Source organism: Equus asinus, chromosome 1 (genome assembly GCF_041296235.1).
Source record: "Equus asinus isolate D_3611 breed Donkey chromosome 1, EquAss-T2T_v2, whole genome shotgun sequence".
Taxonomy (NCBI): Eukaryota; Metazoa; Chordata; class Mammalia; order Perissodactyla; family Equidae; genus Equus; species Equus asinus.
Genome location: NC_091790.1, coordinates 171,348,524 through 171,371,456, shown reverse-complemented (window position 1 = coordinate 171,371,456; position 22,933 = coordinate 171,348,524). Strand labels below are relative to the sequence as shown.

The 22,933-nt window shown below is 33.9% G+C and overlaps 1 protein-coding gene across 17 annotated transcripts in view; it reads right to left on the bottom strand.

Moving 5' to 3' along the window:
• FOXP2 (forkhead box P2) overlaps nucleotides 1–22,933 on the bottom strand; it is a 522,105-nt gene that overhangs the window by 305,132 nt on the left and 194,040 nt on the right. The window contains exon 4 of one of the 17 annotated variants that reach the window (XM_070493287.1): nucleotides 3,595–3,689. The exons of the other annotated variants lie outside the window; for them this stretch is intronic. The gene's annotated coding sequence lies outside the window, so the exon portion shown is untranslated. The remainder of the gene's footprint in view (nucleotides 1–3,594; nucleotides 3,690–22,933) is intronic. 17 annotated transcript variants of the gene reach the window in all.

Sequence of the window (22,933 nt, the reverse complement as noted above, 5' to 3'; positions counted from 1 at the left end):
AACTATGGGGGAGTGTTTGGTAAGCCACAAACAACTACACAAAGAGAGTACATATGGACAATACTTTAAAAATACTTGCTAATCCCCAAATTCTGGTACAGGGATGATAAAGAAAAAAAGCACAGAAAAGTTAGTGCCTGATAAGGTATTTTTAAGATTATTTCTATCATCAAAATTCAGTTAGTATTTTAATCATTTTCATATTTCTGAAAATTTTCTTCTCTAAAGAGTATAAGAATATAATTAACTTTTCTTTAAATAAATTGGTTAGATGTCAGAAATTAAAATTAATAAAATATTGTGATTGCATAGTTCATTATCATATAATCATTAATCATTTCTCTGAAAACTCTTTTTTATTTCCCTAAAGTTTATCTTCAATGCTAGGATAGAGGAAATGAACTAAGAATACGGTTACAAAAGGGGCTGTTGAGAGGACTGACTTTTGATAGAAATAGTCAGAGTGGACAGGAAATAACTTTAAGGTGAAACAAACAGAAGTTCAAGATGCACATATCAATCAAGCTGTACCAGTGGCTAAATTTTTGAGACCAGTTAACAATAGATATTCAAAGCTTTAAAAATGAGTATCATTTGACCTTTTAATTAACTCTCTCAGGTATTTATCTAACTTCTAGGTATTTATCTAAAGTCTTTCCTAAACTTTTTATAAGTAAATGTGTTTATAAATGTTATAATAAGGTAAAATATGCAAAGATCCAATGATTAGGAAAGCCTGTTTTCAAGGAATTAACATATAATACGCTATGCCTAAAACTATACTGAACAAAATTTTATGTTAAGGTACTTCAGGATTATTATTTAAATATTGTCATGTGTAATACCGTAATATTGCAAGCAACTTTGGAGATTTAGGTGACTCTATTGCTTGCATAATAATTTCCATTTAAAACTACTGAAAGCCTTTACTGATTTCAATTTCAGGGAATAAAAGGAATAGTCAAAATGGAAGTTTTTGTCAGTGTTTCCAAGTTCAAGACGCCTCTTTAAGTTATACAAGTAATAGCAATAACATCTTACAAAACTTTGTGAATCAATGAGCAGCACCACCTTGCACTTATCTAAAGCCTTTGGCATGGAATCCTGTAGTCTCAAAGGACTTAGTCACCCATTTTATCAAGGTGCAAAATGAAGCGTAAAGGAGGTCAAGTCTCAGGACAGAAATAGAACTCTAAATTCCTGATAATCAGCTTCCAAACTAGTCATAAGAATCTAGGAGACTTTGGCAGTGATTCCTGTGAGCAGTCAAAACTGCAGCCAGGTGGGTAAGTTTATGAGCAGACTATAAAATGTAGCGTTGGCCTGGCAGCTGATCCAGTCAGACTATAAACCATAAAGGTGAAGAATGGGAAAAGATTCCTGAAAAATGGTCTAGTGAACTAACGAGGGAGTGAACATTTATCTGTAGTTCTTCAAGTTAGGAAGAAAAAGTGAGACCTGGAAAATAAAATGCAAACAAGCCCTCCTCTCAAGTAGAGAAATGGAATTTAACTGATGGATAGATGCACTATTATTTATGATTACTATAATTAGTTGTTAGGCAACATCAACACCGACTACCATGATTTTTTTAGCAATTATTTTTAAATATATGTGATATTCATAGGAGGGAAATTATCCACATAGATACATTGTTAGATATTTTTGTTTTTAACAATCCTGGAGATATCTATTCATCTATCTATCTTTATATTATTTATCTTCTATCTATCTACATTTACTCAATCATTCCTGTTTGTTCCCAAACATAAGTATATGTTCTTGCTACATACTCAATACTATTCTTGATAATACTCACCCTTTAGAAGGCCACTGTAAAATAAAGAAGCTGTCTTTTTGAGCTGGGAAAAAATGAGTTTAGGCATATTTTATATCATGTTCTAACTTTCAACATCATCCTTGCCAATTAATGTCTTGGCTGCTACTAAAAAATATACGTAAATTCTAAGGATTTCAACTTTACTTGATTTTAAGAAGAAAAATAAAGATAGATCCATAACAAAATGGTGTCATTCATAAGGTGTTGGATGTGATTGTTCAATGTTAAATAATTGTTTGTGATTTCCAGATAAATAAGCTAAAAATAAGCGAAGATATAATTTATTTTCTCAACCATGAGAAATTTTTTTAAAAGACAGAAGTTTTAACTATAGTACATGAAGCACTTAGCTTAACTTTAAGGATAGTTTCGATGTTAAGTTTGGGCGTTAATTAAAATTCAAATATTTTATGAAAGGAGATAATTTATCCAAAAACAGAAATGTCTAAGAGATCCTTGAACCTCATATGATTTCAATGATATTTATAAGAGAAAGTTAAATTTGCAGGCATTTAATTCTGTTGGGTGGTGTTGCAACAGTGAGGGTCCAAACACAAAGGAGCAACATTTTAATTACAAAATTAACGTGACAAAAATCAACATTTAAACTGTAAACTTCAAGAAGTAATATCAACAAACGCCACCAACTTCAGAATCACCTGTGGTTAAGAGGCGCCTTTAAGTTTTATCCGTACAAAGACATGTGAGGCACTTGGAAGAATCATTTTCCACAAAAGTTTCTTAATGAGAACCCAGATAGCAAATTTGAATCAAAAATGTATAGATCTGAATTTGAGGTCCAAAGTTAAACTACACATATGATAAGCATTCAATTGGGTGATATAGAAAGTAATCAAAGAAAATATTTGTGTCATCCGTTTTGGCACGTTTTTTCACACCCCAATACAAGGGCTATTCTTTTCTATGTGTTCCTTCATGTGTCTATACATGTAGTGAATTGACTATAAGTCACACTTTTTCCAGATAATGTAGCAACACACAGATACCATCATAATACATGCTACTCAGTCCCCAACTTATTGAATCACCATCTTCACAAATTCAAGTGAAACCAAGCAATTACATAAAATGGTTTTGTGGGATCAGAAGAAACCATCATCGTGTAGTTTCTTCTAATAGCCCTAACACAAATAAAAAGATTGCTTTACTAGTATTTCTTTAATGAAATCATTGGGTTTAAATGGTTTTATTTAAATAGTATTGGGAATGAAGGAGCAATTGCTAGAGTTTTTTGACTGAATTGACTAGACAGACTAGACACTACCAGTTGCTATTTAGATTCAGATGCCCAAGGTGATTGCTTTTTTTATTGTGAAAAACCTGCTGGAAAAAAAAATTAAGGCTGTGGATTCGAGGCAGAAACCAACTATTTCCAAAACATAAACTCAATTATATTCAATTACTACATAAAATATAAAATAGTGTAAGAATCCCCATCTTGTAAAGGAGGTTTGTATTAATCAGCTTGAATTCTAGGTAACCATAAACAAAACAGCATCTTACTCTGAGTACATTAAAGAGCAAAACATTCAAAAAAACAAAAACAGGAACTCTTTTTACACAAAGATGTGTAAATGAACACCGTCACACAAACAGTTATGTACTCATAAAAAGGAATATATGACTTAAAAAGTTATACATGACTATAGCGAAGCAAGAATTTGCTACAGAAGAATCAAGAAATCTCTCCCAGGCCTATCATCTTAGAAGGGTTACAACTTGCTAACACTCACCCAGCTAATCCTGAAAGAAAGTAATGCTTCAGAAAACGTTCTGCATCGGACTCATGATGGGGGATCGTAGCAACAAACCAAACCTAGAAAAAAAACTCAACACATGAAAGAAACAGGGTAATTTTCATCAATTACATTCTTCCTTAATTGTCTATAATTTTAAAACCTCAAAAAAGAAAAAAAACTATGTTCATTATTATGTTTCTGAAGACCACAAAAATATTTAAATCATTCTTAATACACTAAAGGTAAAAGAGGGAACATTAAGATAAAGTTCACCTATCACATTGTCATAGACCATGCGACACGCTGTTTTGTTAAGTCAAAGTCATGCTCCTAGTTTCCAAACTTCAAATAACTGAAATACCACAACATTCATAAAACAGAACTGAGCTACTGGGAGTAAGAAAAAAATGCAAAAAGGTAGCAGACCTCAACAGCAGATAGTAAAATTAACATTTCAACAGCTCTTGCCTTTCATCTCAGTCTCTATAGTACGTTTTTTTCTGGAAAAGCTACGATTTAGTTTAGAAAGATGCAGAATTACATAAAACATCTGGAATATGGGACAAGAAATATTGGCTTATTATCCCTTGTGGACCCTCTCCATGAAAAATTTAATAGATCTGTTTTGGTAGTTTTAATCTCCAGAGCACCTCAAGCTATGTTATGGAAACATCATCTTGGTCATTTATATTAGAAAGAACACCTGGTGATGAAAGCAAATACACTCTCTTTTAAATTGTGAGTGCTTTTGCTTTAACCATCAAACTTTTCATCAAATAAGTATATAAATATATGTATGTGTGTAAACATTCTGACTAGATTTTAGTTTTTGCATCTTTGTAATTGATAAGACTGTAATCTTGGTGAATTTACCAACAGCAGTCCTTTCATATGTTCTGCAAATCAATGATTTTGCCTCAACTCTGACATTTATTTATTGTATAATGCTGAGTACGTCACAGAGATTTCATGATGTGAACACTAAAATATCATTTACATTGGTCCTGGAAACAGACGACACTCACAATTATTAAAAATGAAGAAATATTTTTTGGTTTGACACATTTTCTTATTCCATAATAGTTTTTAAATAATAGTTTTAATATTTACTGTTAGTAATAAAATGATTTTTAGTTAATACTAAAATAATACTCACAGCTGAAAATAGTTAATAACTTTCAGGATTAAATGTTGTTATTGAAAAACTTACTGCTAGTAAAAATTTAATATTCAGAATGTGTGCACCTAAGGAAGATTGAACGATGAAGTCATTTGCCATGAGAATTTATAAAAAAAGTAATCTACAAAATTTCAGTGGTACATTCTTTCACTGTAAACGCATATTTTATTGTAAAATTTTAAAATTAAGTTTCAGCATAAGTATTTGCATATTAAAATTAGAAAAATTTCCACATAATTGAAAATATAATAAAACACTCTATTTTTATGTGATCTTTTAAAATTGGCACATTATACCATAGCTATGCTATTATTAATAACACTCAAAATATGTAATGGGCCTCTACATATTCCAATTAAAAATAGAAGTCCTTAAAATATTTGAGTATTTATAGTCTATAAAGATTTTCAGGGACATTTTTATTAATTTGACACAGATACGCCTTCATTTCTAATGTTACAAACCTGAATCATTTTAAATGCAATTAAAAGTGGTTATGAAAGAGTGTGGACTTCCTTGTGAAGTAGGAAATCACTCTTGTGATTAACATGCAAACGAGCTCATGCTGGCAGAATAGATTGGGGTTTTAAAACCCCAATTACTTTTGTATGATTATCTATTTACCAGTACACAGTCTATTTTCATTTTTCATCTAATACAAAATGGGCTTGCTTACATTTTTAGCACAGCAATTAATATTTACAATAATTATGACATCAAGCACTGCTGAGAACTCGAAGTAAATCATTTACCCCAATCTTTTATCTTTATATATGATTAATATCCTTTTATAATTTTATGTTGTATATGAGGTTACCACTATGCAAAAACCAAAATCAAGAACCACTTCCTTTTTTATTTTAGTTATAATACATGTTTTTGGAATATCAGTAAGATGACTACTGTTATAATATGAAAACCCAAATTTTTAAGTCTCGTGAGAATAATACGTAAAAACAGTTTAATTGCTCATAGTAAGAAAAATAAATACATATTGAGAACAATAAAATGAGTCCTATGAATCTTTTCTTTTTAAAAGTAATAACACAATTCCAAACTTTCACTAACACGCTTTGATTCATACCTGCTACGTACTGCACACATACACATTTTTCCAGACTTCTAAAGAAAATTATAATGCATTAATGACAGGAACCATGGTAATGGAAAAAAGGTCACCCTCTCTTGAACACCTTCTGTTTTAAACCATTATATATAAAGACATTCGAGAAAGCAAAGAATTAAAAGCCAGCCTTTGTGCAACCCATTACTGAAATATTATAGAATAATCTATATCAAATGCAGAGGAACAGCAGATTCTTTTGGATCTAAATTAACTGCAGCCATAGAAACGCTTTTATGCTTATTATGTATCTGCATGTTGATTCAATTATTAAAAGAACACCTGACAGCATCAGACTTATTTAATTGAATTAATTAAACTGGATGAATAATCACTGAATTCCTTTTGTGTGAAATTTGTCCTGAAAAGTAACACTGGCATTTGGAAATTGCAAGTAATTTGCATGGTGAAATACAGTGAACATGGAAATCTCCTATTTCAGTATGCTGGGGTTCTTTTCTCCCTCTTCTCATATAAGACAAATGAACAGATTCTTGCAGGGGATATTTTCTCTTTTACAGTAAAGATTTATGAATACTTTTTATCAGTATATCATTAAGAAATTTTTCAACAATTTCCTCTATGTCACAATTTAAATTTTTCTCCTTTGGTGAAAAATATTACGCAAACTGTCACTTTCACAAAAGAGGTGATAGGACACCAATGTATCCTTGAAACTATAAGGTAAGAGAGACTTGTTTCAAGATGGATTACTAAGATAAGACACTTCGTATCTCCATAATAAGAATGCAACTATTTGTGTAAAGTTGGAAGTGAAAAACCATTCAAAATGATATCAGAGCACTTAGCTATCTTCCACACACATTTTTGTTGGAGGTATTTGTTTCTTTTATGATTAAAGGTTTAAGGTTTATGCACAGTATGTATAAGACTTATGGCATTTTATGAAGACAAATATTTGTAGTGTGTTTATATGCATGATGATTTTAGATATTCATTTTTAAAAGAATGACAGTAGGAAAACCTCCTACACATAGATTTTCCCTGAGTCAAGTTCAGAGATAAACTAAAAGGAACATTGTGCAAGCTCTGTTTTTTCTGTCAGATGAAAACAAACAAAACTGACAATATTTTAAAATATTCTCAAAGCACTCACTTGCTGCACTTCTAATTTCTGGCCATTAGCTTCATCATCACTAGGAAGCATCAGTTCATCTCCCTACAGCTTTGTATTTTTTCACCACACTCATGCCACTGGGAAGATGCATCGAGATCTGCTATTGTTAATTCATTAAGGATAAAACTTGGTGAAATATCAATGCTTGGTTAATCTTTAAATATACACATCCACATAAGTTATACTTCAATATATATCACATCATGTTTTGATCAATCTTTTTCTTCTCTGTTGTGAATGGAAAATTATTGTACTTTCATACTTGAGATGATAATCACTTGATACCATTTTTGTCATTCTTGTTATTTAGGAGAGACTGTTTACCATAATAAACTATGGTATTTGAAATTACACACCATTTAACATCTACTTTCCTCAGATTAATGAACCATTTAAACATTCAGGTTGACCACACTTGAATTTTGTTCACTTTAAAATTATGCTTGATCCCTTCAACCTTTGATCCATGTACTTTCTTTGTATTAGCTTTATTTCTACACTTTCTTTGCATATTTCTGAGTGAATGGTCATAGCTACAACAGTTAAATCTTGTGTGTGATACAGGATTATTCTTCCAAAATAAAACTGAAATAGAAAATATGCTATTTATAAAAAATAATTCATAAAGCAACTCAAGTATTTAATGAAACTGCTTTCTGTTCTATTGAAATATCTAGCATCCTAGATAAATTGTTTCTTTGTGATCTAAATTGTAGACATGATAAATATACAAACTTTTACAAAATACTTTGTGGAAAATCTAACTCCGCTTTAGTATCTGTATTAATAACCTTAGTGGTTAGATTTTTATTTTACATAAATTATACAAAATACATTGGCATTATACCCCATTCTTAATACCAGTTTATTATAGCTTTATTTCATAATATTGGATGTGGAAATGGAAACAGTGCCATCATGTGATACTTTTCAGGGTACTTCACTTCTTATATTCTCAAAGTCTGAGCATACAGCCACTATAAAAATAAAGAGTTTGCAGAAAAGCAGAGAATGGCAATATATTTCATCACCCAGTATTTTGCAACCACATCCGTATTCATGCCTTTGTGTAAAAAATTAGGAACACCTTTTAAATCTTCAAAGATAAACATGTATAAAGTCAGTACTTGTATTTCTGTATATACATACACAAACACACAGACTCCCTTTATTAAAAATCTGCTAATTGTTTTTTCTAGTTCATAAAACCTTACACATTTAAAATCAATTTCAATTTTTAAAAATAAAAAAGGGTACTTCAGAAATGGACTAAATTCATTATTCTAATTAACAAAAATCAGTAGTTATGGAGGGGAAAAATTGAGATGGAATGTAAATATCAACTCCAACCCAAATAAAACTTACGTCTAAAAATTGAACCCAGTTTCTTCATAGTTATTCTTTTTATTTCAGTCAAAGAACATAGATACTTTTTGCATTAACTTGAGAAGAACTAAGTACCAACATTAAAATGTTAGATTTGGAAAGAGTTACACTATTTGTTTAAATTTCAAAATCAGCTTTGAAAACTATGTTAAATTTATAAAACCATAATAATCATGCATAAATATGAAAATCTGCACTACAAATGATCCCTGCTCTATTTCTTATAATTCATTCTGTTACTGCCATTTTATTGAAAAACAGCTTTTTTTCCGTGAGAGGTGTAAATTAGGGAGGTATTCCCTTACTTTCCAGATTTATTCCATACAAATACAGAATTACATTTTAAGGAGAGGTGTGTACTGTTCAAACATTAATAGACACAATGTTAAGCCAGGATTAGAACATGAGCCATGAATCGATTCCTATCTATTAATTTTAATGACTCAGGGTGTGTCTACAGCACATTTCATTTTAGCGCACACACAATCCAAGGTATTTCAGTTTAAAATTTTTACCAAAAAGTGAGAAAACTAAACTATAATGCAAGATTTAAAAATACTGATGACTCTAAAAACTAGTTCTTAAATAATTATCCTGAATCAAATGCTTTTGCATATCCTTTATGATATACTGTAGCACAATACTTAAAATTTCACACAAAATGGATTTAATGAAAGAAGGGAGAAAAAGCTTGAGAAAACTTTTATTCACACAAGCATAAGTGCAGCTGTTTGTTTTTTGAATGGTGAAAACAACCTCTAATCACAGAAGCCTGAGGAGAACTTAATTACAGTCACTGAAAAAATAAAATGAGGAAAATTTTAGCAGTAGGAAAAAGGTAAAAGTAGATGTGACTTATTAAACTCTTTGGTTCTAAAAATTCCTCTCTTTCTTTTTTTTTTTTTTTTTAAAGATTTTATTATTTCCTTTTTCTCCCCAAAGCCCCCCGGTACATAGTTGTATATTCTTCGTTGTGGGTTCCTCTAGTTGTGGCATGTGGGACGCTGCCCCAGCGTGGTCCGATGAGCAGTGCCATGTCCGCGCCCAGGACTCGAACCAACGAAACACTGGGCTGCCTGCAGCGGAGCGCGCGAACCTAACCACTCGGCCACGGGGCCAGCCCAAAATTCCTCTCTTTCTAAACTAAACTAAAATGGAAGTTACTAATTGGTAAACAACTCATCAAATGAATAATCTCTTCTAGGAGAAGGGTGCTTTGGGGATTACCCTAAAACCTTTTATTATTGTTACCATTATTCTCTCTCCAAATAACTAGAGGCATGGACTCACTGGCAGGTTTTTATTTGGAAAGGTTACTATTCCTCTGAGAAGAGACCCTATTTTGTTTTTTCCAAAACTGGTTTGCAGACTTTTGGCTTTTGGTAGAAAGGAATCTTCAGTACCCTGATTGTGTTTCTTCATGAAATCTATCTTCCACAAATTCTTCAGTTCTTCCAACCTGCACTGATCCTGATCTTTTAATAGTTATTTCAGAGACATCAGGGACAGAAGACTTCTGACGGTTTTCAATAATGTAACGTTTTTCCTTCCAGGCTAAGATTTACCATTGATACTTCTATATTTTCAGCTGTAGAAGAAGAGCCAACATCACCACCTCTTTTAAACTCAGTCCTGACTCGTTTCACAAACCATAAAACTCTAGGAAACAGCATCAACAGAGTTATGAACTGGACAATGAACTTCACTCAACTCACCCATATTTTAAAGGTTATGTTAGAGTCTCAATTCTTTCTTCTAGAGTAGCAGTATTTGGAGTTAGGAGAAAGAAAATAAAGAGGAGTTGCTCAGAAAAGACAGAAAAAATATGTGAAAAATACTGATGTGTGAAGCAGTAATTTTCAATCACCCTTCAATGTACCAAGATATACCAACAGATGAAAAATTATAAATCAAGACATAAATTCTATTTTATATAGTTGTATCTTTAAACAACATTAAGAGCAATCCTCCCACCTGAAAAATAGTGATAGAACCCTACATAACAGCAATTTGGTACTGATCGTCCAAATCACCACAGTTTGTTACATAATTATAAACCCATTCCATGATGGAAGAAAAAATTAAATTATGCTTAGATTAATGTAACAAATTTTACTCTTCTAGAAGGGAAAAATAAATAACTTTGCCTACTAAATTATTTAAATAACAGTAAAAGTTTCATGTGTCCATATTCAGTTCATTAAATTTTACCTTCATCATTCCCAATTATTCTCTGAGATTCCCCACTCCCCCCGACACACACACTTACACGTCTACACATATAGGCAGAGATAGTAAACAACTGGGTGAACTTCACTGGGACTAATCAAAGTCGGCTGGCAATTTAGGAGGTGGGTATGCCTTTCTGTTAGTTAATACAGAGTTGTCATTTGTTGCACATACGATATGTGACTGTTGAAAATGTCAGAAAAGGACTTGATGCACTTATTCTAGTTAAGAATATTTGACATTTTATAAGAAAGTAACGTTATTCCTTGGAGAAAATGAACAAAGCCTTCCTAGCCTGAGTAGGTGACAAATTTTCTTCCACAGCCAATCCAGTGACCAATTCACATATTTCTTGACACAGAGTCAAGAATATTAACATTTATACATAGGGCTTCATCTTCATGCTTAATCTTAGCTATTATTACTGACATGCTCTTTAATTCTATAGTTATCTATACATATTGAAAGATCCTCTTTATATTTGATCACTATGACGTCTTTTCCTATTTTAACCATATTCCTATCACTTTAGCCTGAGACTACGTCAAGTAAGGGAATTCAAAAACACATTATAATAGGATATTATTACAGGTTCAGGTAGTATAAATATTTTATATTAATTATAAAACCAAATTATAATTCAAATGTATACTTTTTACAGTTTACAAATTATTTTTAATCCTTAAGAGATTTATTTTTACTATTTATCATAAAGTATTTGATAAGGTTGTGTTTTGCTGAGATCTGTATTCCAATTATTTAAATAACAATTGGTGACAATTTAATAAAGATACAACAAAGAGATTTCACATGGAGTTTAGTGCCACTCAAGGACTTCACAGGAAGAAAAGATGCAAAGGCAGGTCCCATTCAACAAGTGACAGGAGAAATTTGTAATTTTATTGTTAGATTCCGGGCATTCATACATCATATATCAAAGAGAGGTGTAGAAGGAACTTGAGATTAGGGGATAAAACATTTCATAAGTTTAAAATATTACCTTTCAAAGAGTAAATATGGTATATACAGAGGGCATTTGTACAATTAGAAGATAATTTAAAGACTTACACCAATTCCTTTTTTCAACATGTATTTACAAATATAAACTGTCTATTTTTTTTAACAACAGAATTACTTGACTTTAATATATCCAAAATTTCCACCAAACTGATCTTTAACTGATAAACCTCTGGGTAGCCAGTTACTTCAATCTGTCTTCAATAACGACATACTTAACTCTGAGGTCTGTTTCTGTCCAGTGAGACACTACAAGTAACAATTACAAAGGCATTGATTTCAAGGAGCCCATTAGTTTATAAGCTCTGTCAGCCTCCTACTAGACTATAGTTATCTTTTCTTTCTTAAGTTTGATTCCCATAGTGTGTCTTTTATAGGACACAATCAAAGCTAAACTAAAATGTTAAATAATGCCAGTCCTACATCCTGAGTCTCCTTGGCTTGTGCTAAAAAAAAAAAAAAAAAAAAAATCTCAGAAATAAAAAATGCAAAAAAGCTCCTCTTCATACTCCCATTAAAAAAATAATTATACATAAAGAAATGCCTCTGTACATCTAAATTTACCCTTTTGTCCCCCAGAGATAAAGACCATTAAGAATCTGAGCCATACTTTTCCCTTCTTCTTAGATTTAAACAGCTGGCAGTTGCACAAACATCTCTGTAATATACATTCACAAGAACACACATATACAATTTTTTTTCTAAAATATAATCTTATCTTTTTTGTGTGTGTGGAGGAAGATTTACCCTGAGCTGACACTTGTTGCCAATCTTCCTCGTTTTGCTGGAGGAAGAGTTGCCCTGAGCTAACATGCATGCCAGTCTTCCTCTATTTTGTATATTGGTCACCACCACAACATGGCCATTGACGAGTGGTCTAGGTCCACACTTAGGAACTGAACCCAGGTCATCAAAGCAGAGCAAACCAAACTTAACCACTAGGCCACAAGGTCAGTCTCTAATCTTGCTTTTTTTACTGGACAACTGTAATATGTAATAGAAGTATTACTTTTTTTAAAAAAGGCTGCCAATTATCATTCACTGTTGATGAGCATTTAGATTGTTTCTGTTTTTGTTATAATAAACAATTCTATACTCTTGCCTATACAGCTATCCTAATTTATTTGGTTTGGGGGGGGGGCATGGAGAATATCGTCAGAAATTGTTGTAAAATTTATTCTTTCTTCCTTATATAAAAAGCATATCTTTATTGACAATAAATAACTAATATGAATGGCTGTCCTCAAAGCTAATTCGTGTACCTCTAATAATTTGCTCTCCTATGGGTTACTTTATGTTTATGATTCATGTAAGTCTCTTCAGAGTTGCAAAATATTTCCTTCTACCATTCTGCCAATACTTCAAGCACAGATATTCATACAGACAAATGTACATTCACACAGTATTTTTCCTTCAGCTATAAACTTTAGTTAGCTTTGCCATGTTTCACATATGCCTCAAGTCGGAATGAAACTTTTTAATGGTAAAATGTAAGTTGCTAGACAAAGAAACAGATGCACAAATAGCCATCTTAGGTTAAAGTTTAAGTCTAATCATGGTTTAAAATGAGTAATGTGAAAGCATAAAAAGCATGACATATAGATAACAGCTACTAAAATATTATCAGAGAAAATTATATCCATAGGCTTGAATCAAGAGTGACAAGAACTATTCATTGTGATGAATTAAACCAATAAAACTCAGTTAAACTGAAACAGAAAAATTCTCCATACACAACTATAACAACCTAAAAGAAAAACTGAAAAAATTTTAAAAATTAAATTCAAATAATGAAAGATAGTGCACATTCCACTATTATATATTTATATAAAGTGAAAGAGGTAGGTCTATGCTCATGAAATATGTTTTCCCAGAAAACTGACTTTTAGTATCTAACTAGAACTATGCTTTAATTTATTCATCTTCATGGGGAATAAGGTGCTACAAGTTATTTATTTTTCCAAATAACTAAAAGCAAACGCCATTCAATCAATACACAATCTAGTTTTTCACAGATGTCAAAAATATAAAGTTTCTGTTCTGTAGGAGTGTTTAAATCAACGGAAGCTCATGATTTACAATCAGTTTACTGACATTTAGTTCCTTTCTCTCCCAAGGTGTACACACACACACACACACACACACACACACACACACACACACTTGATCTCTTCCCACTATTTCATGGTGGTCAATACAACGTCCTAAAAGAGCGATTCTTCAGGGTCACTGATGTGCAAGGTACTCACCATGCACCGAATGAACCCTGAGACTATATCGTGGTTAGAGTGTGCATTATTTCAAGGAATTTTAAAATGTTATTTCCCATGATCTGAGGCTATCACTTTTTGCTACGCCCATCCAACCTGGAATTCGATGGGCATGGTCTAGGAAGTCAGATAGACAAGGCACAACGAGGGGTAAAAGGAACAGAATCTAAGACATGAATTCAAGTCTTTCTGTATTTTTTGTTTGTTTGCTGGCTTCTGAGTTCATAGTTGTATTCTAATTAGTTCAAGTGCCTTAAATTTTAACCTCAAGGTATAAGGATTATTATCATTATTACATGTCCAAAACTAAAAACAGAATATAATGAACAGAAAAGAAAATACAAAGTAAAACAACCTGTTATAAAATGTAGTACAGACCTATATAAATCAGGAAAAACTTAATTCTACTTTTTATGCGTAATAACTCTGAGTCAAAACACTTATTAAATGATGACTAAGTTTAATAAATTAAATCACAGTTTGTTGGACTAGATGAGAATTTTAGTGCTACTTCATTTGTTCATTCATTCATGTATCCATTTATTCAATCAACAACTATCTGAATAACTGTGTGCCAGTACCGTTAAGTATCTAGATGACAGAAGGGGAATGGACACAGTCAGCATGTGTGGACAGAAGTATGTAGACAAAAATTAATAATCACAGAAATATACAATTGCAAACTGTGATGAGTGACGTGAAGGGAAAGTGCAGGATGTAGTACCACACATCAGGGAGAGAATGAAGTCCGTGATGTCAGAAGCTTTGTAGAGCAAGTGAATCTCTGAGCTTTGACCCAAAGGATGAAAGGGCATCCATAAGGCAGCTGTGACGTGCAGGGGAGAGTAGTCCATCCTTATGTGAAGCCCCTGAGCAGGGATAGAAATGTAGGCCATCTGAAGCATTCTCTATACAGCTTAGTAAAAACTGCTACCCAGGGGCTGCCCCCGTGGCCGAGTGGTTAAGTTTCATGCTCTGCTTCAGCAGCCTGGGGTTTGCCGGTTCAGATCCTGGGCCTGGACCTACGCACTGCTCATCAAGCCATGCTGTAGCAGCATTCCACAGAAAAGAGCTAGAACAACTTAAAAGTAGGATATACAACTACGTATGGGGCTTTGGGGAGAAAATAAAAAAAGAGGAAGGTTAGCAACAGCTGTTAGCTCAGGGCCAATCTTCCTCGCCAAAATAATTCCAAAAACTGCTAACATATTATCCCTTACTTTTTTTGATACATTAAATACAGGTGTCCTAACCTGTTCAGTAGGAAGATAAATTGCTTAAAAGTAAGCATTATTTAAATGCTTCTTCAAGTTTTATCTGTAGATATGGTAGGTGATTAGAAATAACTGCTCTGAATATTTTCGTGAAAATGATTATCATGGCCAGGCTCAGAGAAAAAGGTGTGGTCTATCTTTACCTGAAAAAAGACCATATAGAAGAATGCACCACAGTGTGCCAATCGAATTTGCCTTTATGACTTACCTACAGACACTAGAGAACGAATGTTGGGATTCTCAAATTCCTTGCAATGAGCCCATATTCTGCACGTCCTGAAACAGGCACCAGCTATCACAGCAGGAGTCACAGATAGCACAGAGATAAACTTCAAGGCCTTAATTTCTAATCATCTCCTTTGGAGTGAATTCTGAAATGCTTTTGCAAAAGACTCACTCTTCGCACTCATCCTTTCTAAACCCATTCTCATGACTAGGGGGGGTTGGGGCCATCTATTCAGACAGGGGTCTGATTTAGGCACGTTAATTTACAGAAACTTCAACTTTACATTCTCTCTAGATAATCCGTCTGAGCCACAGCTGATTTCTGAACCTCACGTTCTTGCCAAAGAGTACAAAGTCTGTACTCTTTGCTATCTAATCCTTATCAAAATTCTAGTGGAAAGAAATAATATTTATGTAGGATTGCCTAAATGACATACAGTGCATCCAATACTCAGGCCAGTTAGTCTAAATTTTACATCTCAATCTGACCAGACCATGAAAGAACTAATTCTAACTACAAATGTAATGCTTTAGCACCTCTTAAAATTGCTGTTATTGAAATTCACATTGGAGTTATCTATTTGGTATATACTGACATGTATCATAAGAAATGGCTTTATCGTGTTTATTATAGGGTTACTGCTCACCCACTATATTACACAGTGTGCCTTCACGAGAACTATGAGAAAATTCCTGCAGGTCTAAAGTATCTAGAAAAACTATGATTCCTACTAGAAACTGTTGCTTTTTTTTTTTTTAATTTCTATAGATAACACTCATCTTACAGCTGAGGATGCTGTTTCCTTTAATTTAGCTGCTAAATAGATCAAAGGTAGATTTGTGGCCAATCCAAGCAACTGAACAAGCCTATACAGAAAATATTTCTGTGAGCTAATCCTACTATTGCTTTATTCTTTTCCTCCTATATTTCCCCTCACATTGATTCTATCCATTGTTTATAATCATGCTTTTCAATTGACTAAAATCTTCCTGAAGTGATGGAACATATGAAATCCTATAACTCTTTAAGTTAAGAGTTTAAGTTTATTTATTTATTTATTTATTTATTTTTTGAGGAAGATTAGCCCTGAGCTAACATCTGCCGCCAATCCTCCTCATTTTGCTGAGGAAGACTGGCCCTGAGCTAACATCTGTGCCAATCTTCCTCTACTCTGTATGTGGGATGCCTCCAGAGGACAGCTGATGAGTGAAGTAGCTCCACGCCCAGGATTCGAACCTGTGAACCCCAGACCACCGAAGCAGAACATGTGGAACTTTAACCATTCGGCCATGGGGCCAGTCCCTGAAAATATTTATAGACTGTTTGTTATAGGTGTTAATTTCAAAATGTTTTTTAATGTTAACTAATTTTATCTGTGCATAATGTTGAATACCTGGAAGTTTAATGTAAAACGTATAAATCTCTTGTTGCCAATGAATTTTATAATCCATGATAAAAGGATTACTAGCACAGATAAATAGCAAAGAGCAGATTTTTAAAAAATTAATATGAAAATTTTCCTAAACAAATACATTGATATAATATAAAGAAAAAATGAGTATAAAATATCATTTTTGTAATCAGATTTAGTTATTAAATCCCATTCATACACAATGGTGACAAGAAGAATTGTTTCTTGTCTTCCAATTATTGGGACGAGCTAATATCTTGAAAGTGGGCAGATCTCAGATGCAACTAGAGACAAAGGAAGGGATGGGAAAATGCATTGGAGGATAGGAGAAAAAAGACTCATCAATATCAGCAAGGAAAAATCGAATAAAAAGCATGGAAGAGGGAGGCCTGATGAAATGCAAATCCACGTTTCCCCAAGAAGTAAAAGTAAGAAAGTTTGAAATGCGCAGAAAACACAGATAAACAAACAGTGAACATAGGTTAGTTCAAAGAGAACTGAGCGTGGTTTCAAAGAGAACTGAGCGTGGTTTCTGAACATAAAGAGAGACTGGGATATGGCCAAAGAAGTGAAGAGAAGAAACACCTTTCAAAGAAATATTAAGAAAAAGTGAAAGCAAGGAGTTGTAGTGGGAGAATCAGAAGGATTTATGATGCTGAATTTAAAAAAGCGAAGGTTCTAGTGACAAAATTTCCAACAACATATTCTATGTGTAAAGACTGTGATGAGGCCAAAATGACAAACTCTTGCTTTGAAAATCAAACATATGGTGATACAGAAATAACCTTAGTTCCAAAATATTGATAGGCATAAAGAAGGACGGGATTTTTAAAATTAAAAGTATAGAGTTCTGCACTTTGAAGAATACTCCACCTCTAACATATAACTTCTAGTTTTAATCTAGAAAAATGATGGAATTTTTTAGTCTGTTTCCTAGTTGTAACAGCTGTGAAACGACTTGAGACAGCAAAATGCTAAATAAAGATAAATTCTAAAAATAACAACAGTGTTAGAATTTTTATATTGCACTTGTTCCTTAGAGGAAAATTATAAGTTCTTTGATGGTATTTCACATTGTTTAAATAAAACTGACTTACAAGAATACTGAAATGTAATTCTTTTTGAATGGCCAATTGGTAGGAAAATAAGAGTTTCTTCTAAAAATGAGTAATTGAATAAACTGGAAAATTAGAGGGCATTTCCTTTTTCAATGTCCTATCTTTGTGGGGGACAAATTATTGCAACTCTTGCTTAGAATGATTCCCTTTTCCTAACGAGGAGAAGACCTTTCGGCAACCCATTCTTTCACTGGATACACTTGTGTCACGGATAAATCTATTACGCATCCTCCCTCTCTCCTTTATACTTCAATAATAGATATGAAATTCATTTCCTCTGTCCCTGTTAAACGAATGGATTTCTCTGTGCAGAAAACCAATGGGAAAGAAGATTTCACAATGTTTCCTAGTATCACAAAGGCGATGCACTGCTGTGCTGATTTTAGTCTGAAGCAGATAAACTCAAATTATAGTTTAACCTCCGGTAATAGGAATGATTCCATTTTGAAAATATTTGTTGTAAAATTAAAATAGATAATGGATTGTAATTGCTTGAAGAGAGGCACTGATGTGTTTACACTCACTAGGGAGTACAGTCATAGATGGTGAAAACGTGCCAAAAAATCACATACATAGACATGCCTTGATATATAGAAATAAACACTCTATGTGACCTAATAAATGCAGAAGTTAATTTTGATTGAATATAAAATATGCAACAAACTAAATAAAAGATATTGAGTTAGACAGAAATCTGCCAAAGAACTCATGTCTTTCATACATACAAGCTCACTATGATATCTATGACAATAAAAGTTAATTTGGCTTAATAGGAAGTCAGATATGACGAGCAGCCACACATAATCTAAATCTTTCTTACACACAAGCACACATGTATGTCATACGACAAAATAATTTTATAAGAACACACAATCAAAACAGTACATGAAACACAATGCCACACAAACTTAATTTCTAATGAATCCTACATTTAACTATCTGACACTGACAAATGGGAATACCAGTTTTGTAAAGACAAGGTAACCACTCTCCTTAGAATGGGTCCTCTAGCCTTAGCAAGATCTGGTTTCAAATACAGGCTTCCACTCCTTAAAATCTGTAGATTTTTGACATTTTACTTAATCTCTCTTTGTCTCAGATTTCTTGTCTATAAAACTGAAAAGAAAAATACACATCTAATAGAGTTATTGTTAAGATTTAATGAGATCATATGTACTTTAATGTTCTATGTCTATATGGTAGGGACAAAAACAAGATTTTTGTACAGTAATTCCCTGAAATTCTTATGTCATTTATTTTTAACTAATAATAAAATCAGCAACATATAGCAGTCAGAGTGCATGGGCTTTGGAGACAGAAAAGCCTACAGACTAAGCCTGGCTTTCCCCACTTACCAGCTGTGCAGAAATTACTTAACTTCTCTGAGTCTTAGTTTTCTCATACGTAAATTGTGGATAAAGTACTTATTTTGAAAATTTTTAAGGAAATTTAAAATGAAATAATGTAAACGAAAAAGTACTGGAATGAATGCTCAATAAATTTTAATCTGTTTTGTGTACATGGCATTGAGACCCTACCAGCTTGCAAAAGCATCTTGAGAGTCAAAATTATTTTATACATTTCTCTATTAACCATCGTACCATACATGTGCGCTGAGAAAGGACATAGAGAATAATGCCCAAGAATTGTGAGATACTGCTCTAAGGATTGATTTGTTACAGAATTTCTGGTGAAGTAGAATGAAAGCTATTTTTAAAGAGAAAATTTCATTTAAAAGTTACCAGATATTCATGGTTGCACCAACAGCAAGGCTCCTTGACACTCACCCTCCTTTAAGATTGTTTTGTGGGAGGAGGGAAGCCATCAGCATCTCCCCTTTGTCACACAAATGTAGAACAGATAGTCTTTCCTTGTCTGGAGAAGTTCAAACAGTGGTGAAATAATGCAAAGCAAATTATTCACCTTAGAATTTTCAATCTTATATTTAATAAAGTAAGCATTGCCCTAAGAGCACAGCAGTCTCTAGGAGGTGGAGATCTTTAGATCACTGGTGAAGGTTGGTTTGGCCCTTCCTTTTTCCTTCCCCATGCCTTCTGCTTCTCCTATGCTCTAAATTTGCCAGAAGCTACAAATGTTCTGCTCTCTCAGAGTGGGGCTGGACAAGCTGTGGCCTCTGTGCAGACAGGAACTCTGCATTTTGTGTGAGTCTGATAAGATTGTTCAAGGTAACCTGAGAACAGGGGCTGGAAGGTGCAATAAGCAGCTACAAAGACAGACCTGTGGAACAGCTGAGCTGAGGACTCATGAGAGACCTTCAGAGTGACTCCTCAAACATTTTGAGGCTATATAAGTCCTTCCTACTACAGAGGATGGAATGATTAAATAACTAGAGAGTTTTAGGCCCCTAAATCTTGTAGGCTCCTGTAAATCAGTGTTGAATGTGGTACGAGGAATATGAAGGCTAAACAAGGAAGTCACAAACATGGCAAAATTGGAGCAGGGAAATAGAAAAAAAACAGACACGTGACTTAAGCAGTGAGTAGTTCTACAGTAGTGGCAGCACATACAAAATGCCACAAGAACACAAGTGGTAGGGATAAATTTTACCTGGCTGCAATCAGGGAAGACCTCAAAGAAGAGGTGACTTTTAAGTAGTGTTTTGAAGGTTGAAGTGATAAAGAGAAGATGGAAAGAAGCAGCAAGCTTTTCCTGGCATTGAAATTAAATGCAAATTCATGGAATGGCATGATGTATTCAAGAAACAATGAGTAATCCAATGCAAGCAGTATACAGCCAAGAAAACAGAGGTGACATAATTGAAAATAAAGGGAGCAGAAAGCTCAAAAACAGTGACTCGGGCCGGCACCCGTGGTGCAGTGATTAAGTTTGTGTGCTCCACTTCAGTGGCCTAGGTTTGTGGGTTCAGATCCCAGGCGCAGACCCACACCACTCATCAGCCATGCTGTGGCAGCAAACCACATATAAAGCAGAAGAAGACTGGCACAGATGTTAGCTCAGGGCTAATCTTTCTCAAACGAAAAAAAGAAGAGAATTAGCAACAGATGTCAGCTCCGGGCTAATCCTTCTCAGCAACAACAACAAAAAACAAAACAGTGACTCAAGGAAGTATGTATTATGAGACCAGCAACTCATGATCAGATGCAAGTCTTGGACTCAAACTGCCCAAGACACTGAACAGTCTCCTGGTGATCTCAACTCACTCTTCTACTGAACAGGAAAAAATAGGATGTTTTTATCTAGAATTTGAAATGTTCACCAGTGACAGAAACAAGCAGATTTTTCAGGGACATCTAAAGGAATGTTAAAAATTCCAAGTTTAGGCTCTGCAGAACAATAAATTAGTAAGTGAATACTTACAAAATAGAATTCAAAGCGTACAAATTGGAGTCATCTATATAACAATGCCCAATTAATTCAGTATAAATCCAAATACACCAGCTGCCAGGAACCAAAATAACAAATGTGCAGGGGTTTTTTTATTGATTTTCTTACTAAAATGAGCATATGTTTTGGCAGGACGAAGACAGTCACTGTGCTAAGCAGAAGATACGATGTGGAGGCAAGTGCTAGGAATTTTCACCTGAATACTTCAACTGGAACTTGAATCATGAGTAGGATTCACATGGGTCTAGATCCAAGAGAACTATTTCAGAAGAAAAAAAAAAAAAACCCTAAGCCTCCGCCCTACCCCAAACAACTTACACTCCAGTGGGTGAAGACAGTTATCAAAATTTAAAAATCGTAAATTTTATAGTACATTAAAAGGTGGTAAATGTTATGGGAAAAATTAGAGAAGGATGAGGGTGATCAGCCAATGAGGCAGACTTGTAGACTCGCAGATTTAAATAGGATCGTCAGGGCAGACCTCACTGAGGAAGTGACATTTAAGCAAAGACTTGAAGGAGGTGATGGAGTTAACCATGTAGCTACCTGGAGACCCAGGCAGAAGGAACAGTCACTGCAAAGGCCGTGAGGCAGGAATATGCCTAGGGGGTTTGAGAAACAGCAAGAAGGTTCACGTGGCAAGAACAGAGTGAAGAAAAGGGAGGGTAGTAAGATACAAGATCAGAGCTCAGATTGTATAGGTTTGGAGACTATTTTCCAGTTTTAAGAAAACAGTAGCAGAGCCTGGGGCAAAAGCGGAGGGGGGTGGAGGGTTTTGAATGGGGAAGTGCATGATCTGATTTGGGTTTTAAAAGTCTCTCTCTAACTGCTATGCTGAAAACAGACTATAGGGGATCAAGCATGGGGTTAGACAGACTCCAAGGCAATGGTGAAAATAAAGATGATGGTGGCTTGGAACAGTGTGGCAGATGTGGAGATAGTAAGATGTGACTGAAATCAGCATATATTTTAGTGGAGCCCACACAGAGCCAAATTTACCTATACCGTTTATTTTTAAAAATTCATTCACTACTTCCATTCATTTAATTACATTTAATTAACTGTCAACCATGTACTAAGCATTTATTATGAACAAAGCACTGTGTGGGTTAAATGTTATCCCACAATTTTAGACTGTCACTGTGTCATTTACCCTCTCTACTTTCTCAAGTTCACTCACGGTAATAAAACATCTGAAGCTACTGGTTTCAATCTATTCCTTACATTCAAAAACATCTACCATCAGGCCAAGATAAGATGAGCTACAGATCTAACGACAGTCCCTGAACAGATAAACCATTGCGACAACCAGTAGAATTGGGAAAAGAGGAGGAGAAACTCATTAGGTGCCCAGAACCCTGGGGAAAGATGAAGAGACATAAATAGTTGAAAACTCTTCTTTCTCTTCCCCAGGAAAAATTAAACTAAACTTGAAGAAGAAACAGCATATCCTTGTCCTAATATTGAGAGTAAGATAGGAGCACAGATGCCCAGGACAGTCCTGTGGGTGGATCCGGAAGGTACTTTGAAATGGGATCAAGTGCTTAAATCGGTTGCTAATGACAAAATGATGTTTATATTATTTACAGGGCAAT